This window comes from Heterodontus francisci, chromosome 10 (genome assembly GCF_036365525.1).
Source record: "Heterodontus francisci isolate sHetFra1 chromosome 10, sHetFra1.hap1, whole genome shotgun sequence".
NCBI classification, from domain to species: Eukaryota; Metazoa; Chordata; class Chondrichthyes; order Heterodontiformes; family Heterodontidae; genus Heterodontus; species Heterodontus francisci.
In genome coordinates this window covers 122,725,067-122,740,017 of record NC_090380.1, presented here as the reverse complement: position 1 = coordinate 122,740,017, position 14,951 = coordinate 122,725,067, and the positions used below count along the sequence as shown (strand labels likewise).

At 48.5% G+C, this 14,951-nt stretch overlaps 1 protein-coding gene across 1 annotated transcript in view; it reads left to right on the top strand.

The window, feature by feature from the left end:
• The first annotated feature begins 551 nt into the window (after nucleotides 1-551).
• The window catches only part of agpat3 (1-acylglycerol-3-phosphate O-acyltransferase 3), a 93,664-nt gene continuing 79,264 nt past the window's right edge, over nucleotides 552-14,951 (top strand). The window contains exon 1 of the mRNA XM_068041307.1: nucleotides 552-736. The gene's annotated coding sequence lies outside the window, so the exon portion shown is untranslated. The remainder of the gene's footprint in view (nucleotides 737-14,951) is intronic.

The window sequence follows — 14,951 nt, the reverse complement described above, 5'->3', positions numbered from 1 at the left end:
CCCTCGCTGCACAGTCTGACCCTCCCTCGGTGCACAGTCTGACCCTCCCTCGCTGCACAGTCTGACCCTCCCTCGCTGCACAGTCTGACCCTCCCTCGGTGAACAGTCTGACCCTCCCTCGCTGCACAGTCTGACCCTCCCTCGGTGCACAGTCTGACCCTCCCTCGGTGCACAGTCTGACCCTCCCTCGGTGCACAGTCTGACCCTCCCTCGCTGCACAGTCTGACCCTCCCTCGCTGCACAGTCTGACCCTCCCTCGGTGCACAGTCTGACCCTCCCTCGGTGCACAGTCTGACCCTCCCTCGCTGCACAGTCTGACCCTCCCTCGGTGCACAGTCTGACCCTCCCTCGGTGCACAGTCTGACCCTCCCTCGGTGCACAGTCTGACCCTCCCCTGACCCTCTATGGGGTGGAGCCCCCAGCAAGATTCCAAGGAAAGTTGACATTGGAACATGGGGCGGGGCTATAACTAAGCCCCGCCCTATGGCATGATTGATGGGCGGGGTCTTGCAGCAATTGAGTGCGGTACCAATAAGCGGGGTCCTGGTCTTCACGCCGGGTGACGGAGGACGGAGGCCGCGGACCGGATGTCTGTTTGAAGTGCAGGGGCCGGTGCGCGGCTATAAAGAGTCCGGTTTGTTTAAACGCTGTCAAGTGGTGCGTTGGGCCTGGAGCCGCGGTCTTGCTTACACGGTCTGTCCGCCCAGCCCGGGAGCCAGCCGAGCCTCCCGGAAAGGTGAGTGTGAGGAGGTAACTCGGTGTTCGGGCTTCTCCGGCCTGTGACCTTTCATCAGTAATTAATCCAGGAGACAGACTTGCATTTCTATAGCGCCTTTCATAAACATCGGACGTTTCAAAGCAATTTCTGGTCCTTTGACGTGTGGTCAGTGTTGTAGGAAAGTTACACAGTAAGATTCCACAATTAGCAATGTGATGATAGCCCTCAGTCCCGCTGGAGTGTCAGCCTCCATTAGACTGGGCCTTAAACACTCAGTCACAGCCAATACTGTAGAGAAAGCCCTTTACACAGAGAGTGGTCAAGGTGAATAGTATAGATATATCTAACAGCTGAATCAACACAGGAGGAAGAAAGAACTCAAAAGTATATGGTGATAGGGTAAGATTGAGAATGTGGGATGAGGCTCGTGTGGAGCATGACTGCCAGCATGGAGTAGATGGGCAGAATTACACCCTGTCTGTTCAGGTACATGTCTGAGTGTTGCTTCTTGTAACTGACCCTGTCATTTGAATGAGTGGCAGTGAGTTGCATGATGTGGGTGGGTGAGTGAGTGAGTGAGTGAGTGAGGTGTCAGGACTGAGCTGAGTGGGTACAGGAGAACACTCTGCAAGAGTAGCTGGGATACCCAGATAATGTAAGCGGGGAACTTTCAACCAGTCAACCTGATGTCGGTAGTGGGGAAAATTCTAGAGTCCATTATACAAGATTTTATAGCAGAGCCCTTGGAGAACACTGGTAGAATTGGGCAGAGTCAGCATGGATTTACGAAAGAGAAATCATGTTTGACAAATCTACTAGAATTCTTTGAGGATGTAACTAGTAGAGTTGATGAGGGGGAGCCAGTGGATGTGGTTTATTTGGACTTTCAGAAGGCTTTTGACAAAGTCCCACATAAGAGATTAGTGTGTAACATTAAAGCGCATGGGATTGGGGGTAGTGTATTGCAATGGATAGAAAATTGGTTGGCAGACAGGAAACAAAGAGTAGGGATAAATGGGTCTTTTTCTGAATGGCAGGCAGTGACTAGTGAGGTACTGCAGGGATTGGTGCCAGGACCCCAGCTATGATGATGGGGGAACTAAATGTAATATCTCCAAATTTGCAGATGAGACAAAACTGGGAGGGTGAGTTGTGAGGAGGATGCAGAGAGGCTTCAGGGTGATTTGGACAAGTTGAGTGAGTGGGCAAATGCATGGCAGATGCAGTATAATGTGGATAAATGTGAGGTTATCCACTTTGGTAGTAAAAACGGGAAGGCAGATTATCTGAACGGCTATAAACAGAGGGGAATGTGCAGCAAGACCTGGGTGTTCTCGTACACCAGTCACTGAAGGTAAGCATGCAGGTCCAACAGGCGGTAAAAAAGGCAAATGGTATGTTGGCCTTCATAGCGAGAGGATTCGAGTACAGGAGCAAAGATGTCTTGCTGCAATTATACAGGGTCTTGGTGAGGCCACACCTGGAATATTGTGTGCAGTTTTGGTCTCCTTATCTGAGGAAGGATGTTCTTGCTATGGAGGGAGTGCAGCAAAGGTTTACCAGACTGATTCCTGGGATGGCGGGACTGACGTATGAGGAGATATTGAGTCGGTTAGGATTATATTCGCTGGAGTTCAGAAGAGTGAGGGGTGATCTCATAGAAACCTATAAAATTCTAACAGGACTTGACAGGGTAGATACAGGAAGGATGTTCCCGATGGTGGGGGAGTCCAGAACCAGGGATCATAGTCTAAGGATACGGGGTAAACCTTTCAGGACTGAGATGAGGAGAAATTTCTTCACCCAGAGAGTGGTGAACCTGTGTAATTCGCTACCACAGAAAGTTGAGGGCAAGACATTGTATGTTTTCGAGAAGGAGTTGGATATAGCTTTTGGGTCTAAAGGGATCAAAGGGTATGGGGGGAAAGCGGGAACGGGTTACTGAGTTGGATGATCAGCCATGATCATAATGAATGGCGAAGCAGGCTTGAGGGGCCGAATGGCCTACTCCTGCTCCTGTTTTCTATGTTTCTATGTGTGTAGGTTTGAGTAGGGTGCGGATGCTATAGGTTGATGGGGGCCATGAGTAATTGTGTGAGGGGTGGTCAAGGAACAGCCAGAGATTTAAGGTGAACTCATTGACTGCTGACAGAGTAGGCAGGGAGGGAGCCAGGGATGAGTAGGTGTCATGGGGCTGAGGGTTGGGAGGTGCTGTGTCTACAATGGTGGTAGGATATGAAAGCTTTAGGAGTTGAAGTGAGAGGCTATACAATCCTGCAGGACCAGTCATGCATTTCGGCTATCAGTGGTCTGAAGAAAAGGGTGTCTGTGCACCACTGCAGGGTGGGACCAGTATGAACAGGAAGAACTTTACCCTTTGCTTCATACTTTCTGTAAGCAAAACCATGAGAGCTGCAGTAAAATGGAAATACATCGTCATCACAATGGTATCTAACTGCAGTCATCAAATCACAGCCTGTACCAGTAAGGGGAGAACCCAATTAATAATGTAGAGAGCGTGAGAGTGTCTGATCAGCACAGTGAATGTTTTGTAGCTGAAGTGAAAATGACCAGCACTGAAACCTGAGGAGCAGGGTGTGTAACACCAGCGTGATCACTAGTAATCAGTTTCATTTATAGTACAATAAAATGTAGCATTAAAACATCCTGCTCTCCGACTGAACTAGCAATCTAGAAATAGTTGCTGTGAAATTAATTCTCACTAAACAATAATCTGTCAGTATGACAAGGGAAGGAGTGGTAGAACCCCTGGGAGGGTAGATGGGATACCATCTGATGAATGAAGATTCAGGGAGGGTAGCAATGGTATGGGCTGAAGGCCAGGAATAGTTCTCAGCTAAGTCGCTAAACAGATTCTCAGTTTCATTTTTATTAGATATTATCAGAAGTATAAGGAGCAGATTGAACTATTGAACTGACATAACTAGTGTTTGAAGTTAAAGCTTTAGAGCAAATAACAATTTATACCAGTTAGTTCGAATTGAAGAACAGGTACAGCAGAGACCAGTTTAACATCTCTGTCCATCATTAGAGTTTAAATATTTATAATACGCTGAGTTGTGCTGTTCGAGGCAAGAAGTGAGTAAAGTGGGTTTGTGAGATGTGATTCTATCTATGTGTGCTGTGCATGAACGGACGTAAATGGTCTCACAATGGAATTCCAATGATTATTACTAAGAAACTGAGGTCGCAGTGCAGCATAGTGGCAGGAAATTTGTTGTGTCAGGGAACAGCAAGCTGCGGATTTGAAAAGCTGCAAGTTGTTGAAGTGAGGATTGAGGGAAAGGAGAATCCAACAGTATTGAGTTCCAGGGAAGAGCAGGAAGTGGGGGGGGGGGGGGGAGGGGTGGTTACAGATAGGTGCAGGGACATGAGCAGCAGAGGTTTGGAAGATCTCACGTTTGTGGGGGGGTAGAATGTGCGAGACCAGCCAGAAGTGTTGGAATAGTCGAGTGTAGAGGCAACAAAGGCGTGAATGAGGTTTTCAGCAGCAGACGAGCAGAGGCAGGGGTGAGGTTGGGCGATTAAGAGGTGGAAATGGGTGCTCTTCGTGATAGCGTGTGAAAACTAACATTGTACTTTTGGATGATGTCATCGAGGGGCAGAATATAGATGAGAAATAGGAGGAGTCCAAGGATCAATCCTTGGGGGACACCAGAGGTAACAGTGTGGGGGGGAGGAAGAGAAGCCATTGCAAGTGATTCTCTGTTTTTGATTAGATAGATAAGAATGGAACCAGGTGAGAGCAGTCCCACCCAGCTGGACGATAGTGGAGAGCCAGTGGAGGAGGATGGTGTGGTCAATCATGTCAAAGGCTACAGACAGGTCGAGAAGGACAAGGGGGGAAAGTTTACCTTTGTCACAGTCTCCCAGGATGTCATTTGTGACTTTGATAAGAGCTGTTTTGGTCCTGTGGCAGGGAGGAAACCTGATTGGAGGCATTCAGACATGGAGTTCTGGGAAAGATGGGAATGGATTTGGGAGACGACAACACGTTCGAGGCCTTGGAGCGGAAGGGAGGTTGGAGATGGGGCAAGGATGGTGGGATCAAGGGTTTTTTTTTTTTTTGAGGAGTGGTGATGATGGCAGATTAAAGGAGAGCTGTGATATTCAGCGCTCCATCTGCAAGTTTGAGGGTTGAGTTTGGCACTATTGTGTTGGCAGGGTTAAAGGGGGCAGCACTGAGGGAGCGCCGCCCTGCCGGAGGGGCAGCACTGAGGGAGCGCCGCCCTGCCGGAGGGGCAGCACTGAGGGAGCGCCGCCCTGCCGGAGGGGCAGCACTGAGGGAGCGCCGCCCTGCCGGAGGGGCAGCACTGAGGGAGCGCCGCCCTGCCGGAGGGGCAGCACTGAGGGAGCGCCGCCCTGCCGGAGGGGCAGCACTGAGGGAGCGGCAGCCCTCTCGGAGGGGCAGCACTGAGGGAGCACTGTACATCATAAATGATTGCTGTTAGCTGCAGAATGGCAATGAGCTTGTGGGTCACTGAAATTCTGAGAGCTGTTTGTGAGATGTGACAAGGCCATATATAATTGCAGGCTTAGTGTAGTGGTGAACTCTTTTTAATAGGAAGTAATTGAAAATTGGTGTCACTCATTAGATCCCCCCCCTTTCCCCCCCCCCCCCCCCCACTCGCTCCCTGTGCCCTTTAATATTCCACCCAATCTAATCCAGCTCTCCCCCACCCCCCCCTCGCTCCCTGTGCCCTTTCATATTCCACCCAGTCCAAGCTCCTGAACTCTTGATTTTCCAGTGTCTCTGAACTCTTGCCCAGGAACTGTGCACTCACTGGAGCCACGTTCAATTAAGTTGAATTGTCGCTTAACATTTGCACTCGCTAAATACAAGCCTAGCAATTTTATTATTTCATGGAATGCTGGTGTCACTGGCAAGAGTAGCATTTATTGGCCATCCCTAATTGCCATTGACAACTGAGTAGCTTTCTGGGTCATTTCAGAGGGCATTTAAGAGTCAGCCACATTGCTGTGGGTCTGGAGTCACATGTAGGCCAGACCAGGTAAGGACAGCAGATTTCCTTCCCTAAAGGACATTAGTGAACCAGATGGGTTTTTTACAACAATTGATAGTTTCATGGTCACCATTACTGAGACTAGCTTTCAATTCCAGATGTTAATTAATGAATTGAATTTAAATTCCACCAGCTGCCATGGTGGGGTTTGAGACCATGCCCCCAGGACATTAGCCTGGGCCTCTGGGTTGCTAGTTCAGTGACATTACCACTGCACCACCATCTCCCCTCTTTATCACACTATCTGCTTGTGCTACATATGAACATGTGAATTAGGATTGGGCCACTCGGCCCCTCAAGCCTGCTCTGCCATTCAATAAGATCATGGCTGATCTGATTGTAACCTCGACTCCACATTCCCGCCTTCCCTCAATAACCTTTCACTCCCTTGTTTTATCAAGAATCTATCTAACTCTGTCTTAAAAATATTCAAAGACTGCTTCCACTGCCTTTTGAGGAAGAGAATTCCAAAGACACTCAACCTTCAGAGCGAAAGAATTTCTCTTCATCTCTGTCTTAAATGGGTGACCCCTTATTTTTAAACAGTGACCCCTGGTTCTAGATTCTCCCACAAGGGGAAATATCCTTTCCACATCCACCCTGTCAAGACCCCTCAGGATCTTATATGTATCATTTTGTCACCTCTGTGTCTGCACACCAGGCGTCCTCTGCTCCATTTTAAAGTTACACCATTTGAAATCTATTTGCTTTATTCTGTAATATTTACGCTCTGTGCATTGACCTGCACAGTGAGGGTTGGCAATAAGCCGTTCAGGCTAAAAGGGAAAGGGGTAGTTTTCTTAGAGTTTGCAACATTGAGCCATTTCGATTCCAGTACTCCTGAAACAGAGTGGAGCAGTGGTGGAAGTGAGGGGTGGTTCTGGTGTGGAAGTTTCAGCTGCATGGACTGGAATGGTGGGATTCAGCCACTCGCCCTGCGTGACAGTGAGCAGGCTTCTTATTCACTCTATTGCTCTGACTAACTGGGTAAAGGTGCTGAACCTTACAGAGCAGCACCCCTATGCTGATTGGCTGACCTCAACCAGGTCCACTGCCATTGGCTAAAGTGCCCTTGGACTGTGGATGTGAAAATTCAGCCAGATTCCTGATTCTGATCCTTGTCCATGCTGGAGATGTCAATGTGATCATTGGGTAAGATCAGGATTAACACAGCACCTTCTCTGATCTGTCAGACCACAAGCGCCTCATGTCCCAGTTCTCCCAGTGTATAAGGGTGACTGGACAAGGAGAGAGGTCCTGTACCCCACTGAGGACAGAGCAGTAGTTTAACATTGTAATGAGCTGTCACAGGGACTCCCTCCTGAGGTGGGAAATGAGCTCACAAGTTAGAATTTACTAACTAGCAACAACTGGGATGGAGTGGGGTATGGGTCTGCTGCTGCTTTCCTTTAGTCTCAATAACCAGGAATGGGGGCAATGGGTGAGCAGCTGGTGCCACAGGGAGTGGGGGGGTGGTATTGGGGTGCGTGGCCAGTATGAGAGAGACTGTGTGGGGTGGGTGGTGGACGAGTGGCCAGTGTGGCAGGGACTCTGTTGAATAATGTTCCAGCAATGGGTTGATGTAAATGCAGGGAGACTGATCCAGGGCATTTGAACAAGCTAATTGTTAAGCTGTTTAAAGGATTAACATGCGAGCAGTGTGTTGCACATTCCTTGTGATTCTCTGGAGAGAAGGAATGCCTGATTTCTTCTATTTCAGTCAGACACTGAGGCATTTGTGAGGATTAATCCCTGTGGTGTTGTAATTTAGGAATAATAACCACACTGTTCCAGGCAAAGGACTGGCCTCACTACCTCCGATCCCTGACTTGCTGAGGGTGGTGTTTCTAGGAGCTGTTGTGCTCTCCGCTTTTTAATCAGACTGCTTCTGTCATAATCTGTTGTGGATTTGCTCAGCTTGTCAGGCCTTGTTCTTGGGAACGAGTGCACTGTTGAAGATGTCGGTGACCCAGACTGCCTACCTCTTGTTCTCTGCTGTTTGCCTGACTCTTCTGCTCCTTGCCCTGGCATACTACAGCTACTGGTAAGGGGAAGCACCAAACCGTCTGACTCCACAGGGAGGGAACAACTGTATAACACTGGGGTACAGTACTGGTGGGACTGGGTCTGTCACTGTCCAACACGGGTACAGGTCTGTCACTATAACACTGGGGTACAGGACTGGTGGGGACAAGTCTATCACTGTATAACACTGGGGTACAGGACTGGTGGGGACAAGTCTATCACTGTATAACACTGGGGTACAGGACTGGTGGGGCTGGGTCTGTCACTGTCCAACACGGGTACAGGTCTGTCACTATAACACTGGGGTACAGGACTGGTGGGGCTGGGTCTGTCACTGTCCAACACTGGTACAGGTCTGTCACTATAACACTGGGGTACAGGACTGGTGGGGCTGGGTCTGTCACTGTCCAACACGGGTACAGGTCTGTCACTATAACACTGGGGTACAGGACTGGTGGGGCTGGGTCTGTCACTGTCCAACACGGATACAGGTCTGTCACTATAACACTGGGGTACAGGACTGGTGGGGCTGGGTCTGTCACTGTCCAACACGGGTACAGGTCTGTCACTATAACACTGGGGTACAGGACTGGTGGGGACAAGTCTATCACTGTATAACACTGGGGTACAGGACTGGTGGGGACAAGTCTATCACTGTATAACACTGGGGTACAGGACTGGTGGGTACAGGTCTGTCCTGTATAACACTGGGGTACAGGACTGGTGGGTACAGGTCTGTCACTGTATAACACTGGGGTACAGGACTGGTGGGTACAGGTCTGTCCTGTATAACACTGGGGTACAGTACTGGTGGGTTCAGGTCTGTCACTATAACACTGGGGTACAGGACTGGTGGGGACAAGTCTATCACTGTATAACACTGGGGTACAGGACTGGTGGGGCTGGGTCTGTCACTGTCCAACACTGGTACAGGTCTGTCACTATAACACTGGGGTACAGGACTGGTGGGGCTGGGTCTCACTGTCCAACACTGGTACAGGTCTGTCACTATAACACTGGGGTACAGGACTGGTGGGGCTGGGTCTGTCACTGTCCAACACGGGTACAGGTCTGTCACTATAACACTGGGGTACAGGACTGGTGGGGACAAGTCTATCACTGTATAACACTGGGGTACAGGACTGGTGGGGACAAGTCTATCACTGTATAACACTGGGGTACAGGACTGGTGGGTACAGGTCTGTCCTGTATAACACTGGGGTACAGGACTGGTGGGTACAGGTCTGTCACTGTATAACACTGGGGTACAGGACTGGTGGGTACAGGTCTGTCCTGTATAACACTGGGGTACAGGACTGGTGGGTACAGGTCTGTCCTGTATAACACTGGGGTACAGGACTGGTGGGTACAGGTCTGTCACTGTCCAACACGGGTACAGGTCTGTCACTATAACACTGGGGTACAGGACTGGTGGGGACAAGTCTATCACTGTATAACACTGGGGTACAGGACTGGTGGGGCTGGGTCTGTCACTGTCCAACACGGGTACAGGTCTGTCACTATAACACTGGGGTACAGGACTGGTGGGGACAAGTCTATCACTGTATAACACTGGGGTACAGGACTGGTGGGGACAAGTCTATCACTGTATAACACTGGGGTACAGGACTGGTGGGGCTGGGTCTGTCACTGTCCAACACGGGTACAGGTCTGTCACTATAACACTGGGGTACAGGACTGGTGGGGCTGGGTCTGTCACTGTCCAACACGGGTACAGGTCTGTCACTATAACACTGGGGTACAGGACTGGTGGGGCTGGGTCTGTCACTGTCCAACACGGGTACAGGTCTGTCACTATAACACTGGGGTACAGTACTGGTGGGTACAGGTCTGTCTCTGTATAACACTGGGGTACAGGACTGGTGGGGACAAGTCTATCACTGTATAACACTGGGGTACAGGACTGGTGGGTACAGGTCTGTCACTGTATAACACTGGGGTACAGGACTGGTGGGTACAGGTCTGTCACTGTATAACACTGGGGTACAGGACTGGTGGGTACAGGTCTGTCACTGTATAACACTGGGGTACAGGACTGGTGGGGCTGGGTCTGTCACTGTCCAACACGGGTACAGGTCTGTCACTATAACACTGGGGTACAGGACTGGTGGGGCTGGGTCTGTCACTGTCCAACACGGGTACAGGTCTGTCACTGTAACACTGGGGTACAGTACTGGTGGGGACAAGTCTATCACTGTATAACACTGGGGTACAGGACTGGTGGGGACAAGTCTATCACTGTATAACACTGGGGTACAGGACTGGTGGGTACAGGTCTGTCCTGTATAACACTGGGGTACAGGACTGGTGGGTACAGGTCTGTCACTGTATAACACTGAGGTACAGGACTGGTGGGTACAGGTCTGTCCTGTATAACACTGGGGTACAGGACTGGTGGGTACAGGTCTGTCACTGTATAACACTGGGGTACAGGACTGGTGGGGCTGGGTCTGTCACTGTCCAACACGGGTACAGGTCTGTTACTATAACACTGGGGTACAGGACTGGTGGGGCTGGGTCTGTCACTGTCCAACACGGGTACAGGTCTGTCACTATAACACTGGGGTACAGTACTGGTGGGTACAGGTATGTCACTGTTTAACACTGGGGTACACTACTGGTGGGTACAGGTCTGTCTCTGTATAACACTGGGGTACAGGACTGGTGGGTACAGGTCTGTCACTGTATAACACTGGGGTACAGTACTGGTGGGTACAGGTCTGTCCTGTATAATACTGAGGTACAGTACTGGTGGGTACAGGTCTGTCTCTGTATAACACTGGGGTACAGTACTGGTGGGTACAGGTCTGTCTCTGTATAACACTGGGGTACAGGACTGGTGGGGACAAGTCTGTCTCTGTATAACACTGGGGTACAGTACTGGTGGGGACAAGTCTGTCACTGTATAACACTGGGGTACAGTACTGGTGGGTACAGGTCTGTCACTGTATAACACTGGGGTACAGTACTGGTGGGTACAGGTCTGTCTCTGTATAACACTGGGGTACAGTACTGGTGGGGACAAGTCTGTCACTGTATAACACTGGGGTACAGTACTGGTAGAATCCGCAGCCCTGATGTTCTGCTTTAACAGTTGTCACTTGTCTCCGTAACAAGATGAGCTGCAGTGATCTAAAGAATGCTTACCTTTTTCTAAAACCAAACCATTCCATGAGGATTGGTCAGAGGACTAAGAGCAGCAGCTGTTAAGATTTGGATTGGGATTAATTGAAGTAGAATGCAGCTGGGATGGGTCCCCTGTATCGCTGGGCTTAATGATAGCTCACTTGGTAAAAGTCCAGAGCTTGTCCTTAGCCCTGGTATAATTCACTTGTCCTTGTACAAAGGTCAGTGTTACGTGGCCATCTCTGTGGGTGACCTTTCTGACTTTCAGATGTTATATAGCCCAGCACAGCAAGATAACCAACTGAAATTGCACTGGAAATGTTGTTTTCTAAAAGAAACCTTGTCCCCATGTGAATCCGCAGCATCCTGTGTGATTAGGACAATGCCTATTTGAATGCCCTTCAGCGACTGAGAAATGCTGTTCCTTGGATCCCTGATCTCACCCTGCTGATGTGTCCTGACATCAGAACGATTTCATGCCCTCCTGACTAACACATCAGCTTTGTGTCCTTGACTAATGTTACACTCTGGAGACTGGCACTGATAATCTATCAAGGCTGAAATGTAAGGATTAGACAATAAGAACATGGGCCGATTTTATCAGCTTCTAGTCAGCTGCTTTTACTCTCTGCTGGCCTCCGTTGATCCTGATGAAAGTGACGACTAGTCCACAGGTAGCTGTGGCCATTGAAAAGCTGTGCAGGGTCATGCCTGTTCAAACACACCACTGGGTTTGCCTCCTGTTTCACTCAGAGTGGCCTCTGTGTCCAGAGGCTCGGGTTCCTCAGTTCTTGTTTGGTGCTGAGACAGGACCGAGTGACTATTGAAAGTATCAGTGACGTTTGCTCACGATTTTGATATGAGCGCTCGCACGGTTTGTGCAGTCGCTTACACTGTGAGGCTTTGGTCTCTGTTTGGGGGATGGTTCAGTGAGTTTACTAACAGATTGCACCCTTCTGCATTCCTAGGACAACACCAACAACAACAGCATCTTGTATTTATATAGTGCCTTTTAATAAAACATCCCGAAGTGCTTCACAGGAACATTAAAAAACAAAATTGGACAATGAAGCACAGAAGGAGATATTAGGATAGGTGACCAAAAGCTTGGTCAAAGAGTTGGCTTTTGAGAAATGTGCTCTTTGTAGTATATATAAATGATTAGGAGGAAAATGTAGCTGGTCTGATTAGTAAGTTTGCGGATGACACAAAGGTTGGTGGAGTTGTGGATAGTGATGAGGATTGTCAGAGGATACAGCAGGATATAGATCGGTTGGAGACTTGGGCGGAGAAATGGCAGATGGAGTTTAATCCGGCCAAATGTGAGGTACTGCATTTTGGAAGGTCTAATGCAGGTGGGAGGTATACAGTAAATGGCAGAACCCTTCGGAGTATTGACAAGCAGAGAGATCTGGGCGTACAGGTCCACAGGTCACAAAGTGGCAACGCAGGTGGATAAGGTAGTCAAGAAGGCATTCGGCATGCTTGCCTTCATCGGTCGGGGCATAGAGTATAAACATTGGCAAGTCATGTTGCAGCTGTACAGAACCTTAGTTATGCCACACTTGGAATATTGCGTGCAATTCTAGTCGTCTGGAGGCTTTGGAGAGGGTACAGAGGAGGTTTACCAGGATGTTGCCTGGTCTGGAGGGCATTAGCTATGAGGAGAGGTTGGATAAACTCAGATTATTTTCACTGGAATGACGGAGGTGGAGGGGTGACATGATAGAGGTTTACAAAGTTATGAGTGGCATGGACAGAGTGGATAGTCAGAAGCTTTTTCCCAGGGTGGAAGAGTCAGTTACTAGGGGACATAGGTTTAAGGTGAGAGGGGCAAAGTTTAGAGGGGATGTGCGAGGCAAGTTCTTCACACAGAGGGTGGTGAGTGCCTGGAACTTGCTGCCAGGGGAGGTGGTGGAAGCAGGTACGATAGCGACGTTTAAGAGGCATCTTGACAAATACATGAATAGGATGGGAATAGAGTTATATGGGCCCCGGAAGTGCAGAAGGTTTTATTTTAGGCAGGCATCATGATCGGCGCAGGCTTGGAGGGCCGAATGGCCTGTTCCTGTGCTGTACTGTTCTTTGTTCTTTGCCTCGCTTTCCTCCTTTAACAACAATGATGTGTAGGGATGGCATTCCAGAGCTTGGGGCCTAGGCAACTGAAAGCATGGCCACCAATGGTGGAGTGATTAAAATAGGGGATGCTCAAGTGCTTTTAAAGTACAATGTGCAACTGTATGTCATCAGCAGAGTGTGTTCTGAACAGCAACATTATCTGTCTCTATGTTGGCAGTTTAATCCTCAGCCTGTGTTTTCTTGCAAAGTTGGTGTTTAATGAGCAGCTGTCATCTTAATTTTGTGTAAAGGCCGTTTAATTCTCTGGGTGTGTACCTTCTGTATTAGTACACTGTACAATTATTGAGTTAGAATTAGAATTGGAACATTACAGCGCAGTACAGGCCCTTCGGCCCTCGATGTTGCGCCGACCTGTGAAACCATCTGACCTACACTATTCCATTTTCATCCATATGTCTATCCAATGACCACTTAAATGCCCTTAAAGTTGGCGAATCTACTACTGTTGCAGGCAGGGCGTTCCATGCCCCGACTACTCTGAGTAAAGAAACTACCTCTGACATCTGTCCGATATCTATTACCCCTCAACTTAAAGCTATGTCCCCTCGTGTTTAGAGGGTGCTCAGAGTCTCTGTATGTGGGGACCTGACCTGGTCTGATTTTTTTTTTTTCCTCTGGTACTTGAGCTTGTATGGTACGATCCGAGGAACATGAGGTGGTCATTCAGCCCCTCAGGGCTGTTCCACCATTGAGCAAGATCATGGCTGATCTGATCAACAGTTGTAAGCCGTGATTGACCTTTCTGTAAGTGTGACACTAGGTGTGTGAAATATTCTTAATGCCTTCATTGAACTGTGCAGAATCTCCCAGCAGCACTGTTCTCTGTAATGTCCTTCCACAAATAGGGAGAATGTTTTGCGTTGTCACTCGGAGTTTGTAGTATTGCTTGTAACTGGTTTGCCACCAGCACTGCCAGTTACTCAAACTGATTGCACATGTGCTACAGTCGGTGCTGATGTCAGCCGAACACAAGGGGAAACTTTGAGACAACAATCCAGGACACGGTTAATTGACATTTGGAATAATATGGGTTAATAAATGAAAGTTGGGTTGGATTTGTTAAAGGCCATTTGTGTTTGACTAACTTGATTGAGATTTTTGAAGTAACAGAGGGTTAATGAGGTCTGATGGAAGGTCACTGACCTGAAACGTTAATTCTGCTTCTCTCTCCACAGATGTTGCCAGACCTGCTGGACATTTCCAGTGCTTTCTGTTTTTATTTCAGATTTCCAACATCTGCAGTATTTGGCTTTTGTGGTATGGTTAATGTTATGTATATGTCCTTTTAAAAAGTGTTTGATAAAGGACAACATAATAGATTAATGAGCAGTAGCAGCATGGATACGCAATTGGCTAAGGGAAAGAGCAGAGAGTAGTGGTGAACAGTTGTTTATCAGACTGGAGGGAAGTATACAGTGTCCCTGGAGAGTCGGTGTTCGGACCATTTCTCGTTATAAATTTTTTTAATTATTCTTTCATGGGATGTGGGCATCTCTGGCAAGGACAGCATTTGTTACCCATCCCTAATTGCCCTTGACAACTGAATTTGGAGGGCAGTTAAGAGTCAACATTAATGACCTGGACTTGGGTATAATTTCAAAGTTTGCAGATTGGACAAAACTTGGAAATGTGCTAAGCAGTGAGAAGGATTGTAACACACTTCAGGAGGACAGAGACAGGTGGAAATGGTCAGACACATAACAAATGAAATTTCCCACAGATGTGTGGAGCATAAACACCAGCAAAGACTGTGCTGAAGACTCAATGAACTGATGCATATTGGGTGAGGAGAGGCAAAACCAAAAGGTACAATTTGAAAGTGGGTACAGGAACAGAGAGAGACATGAAGGCAGCAGGACAGATTGAGAAAGTGGTTC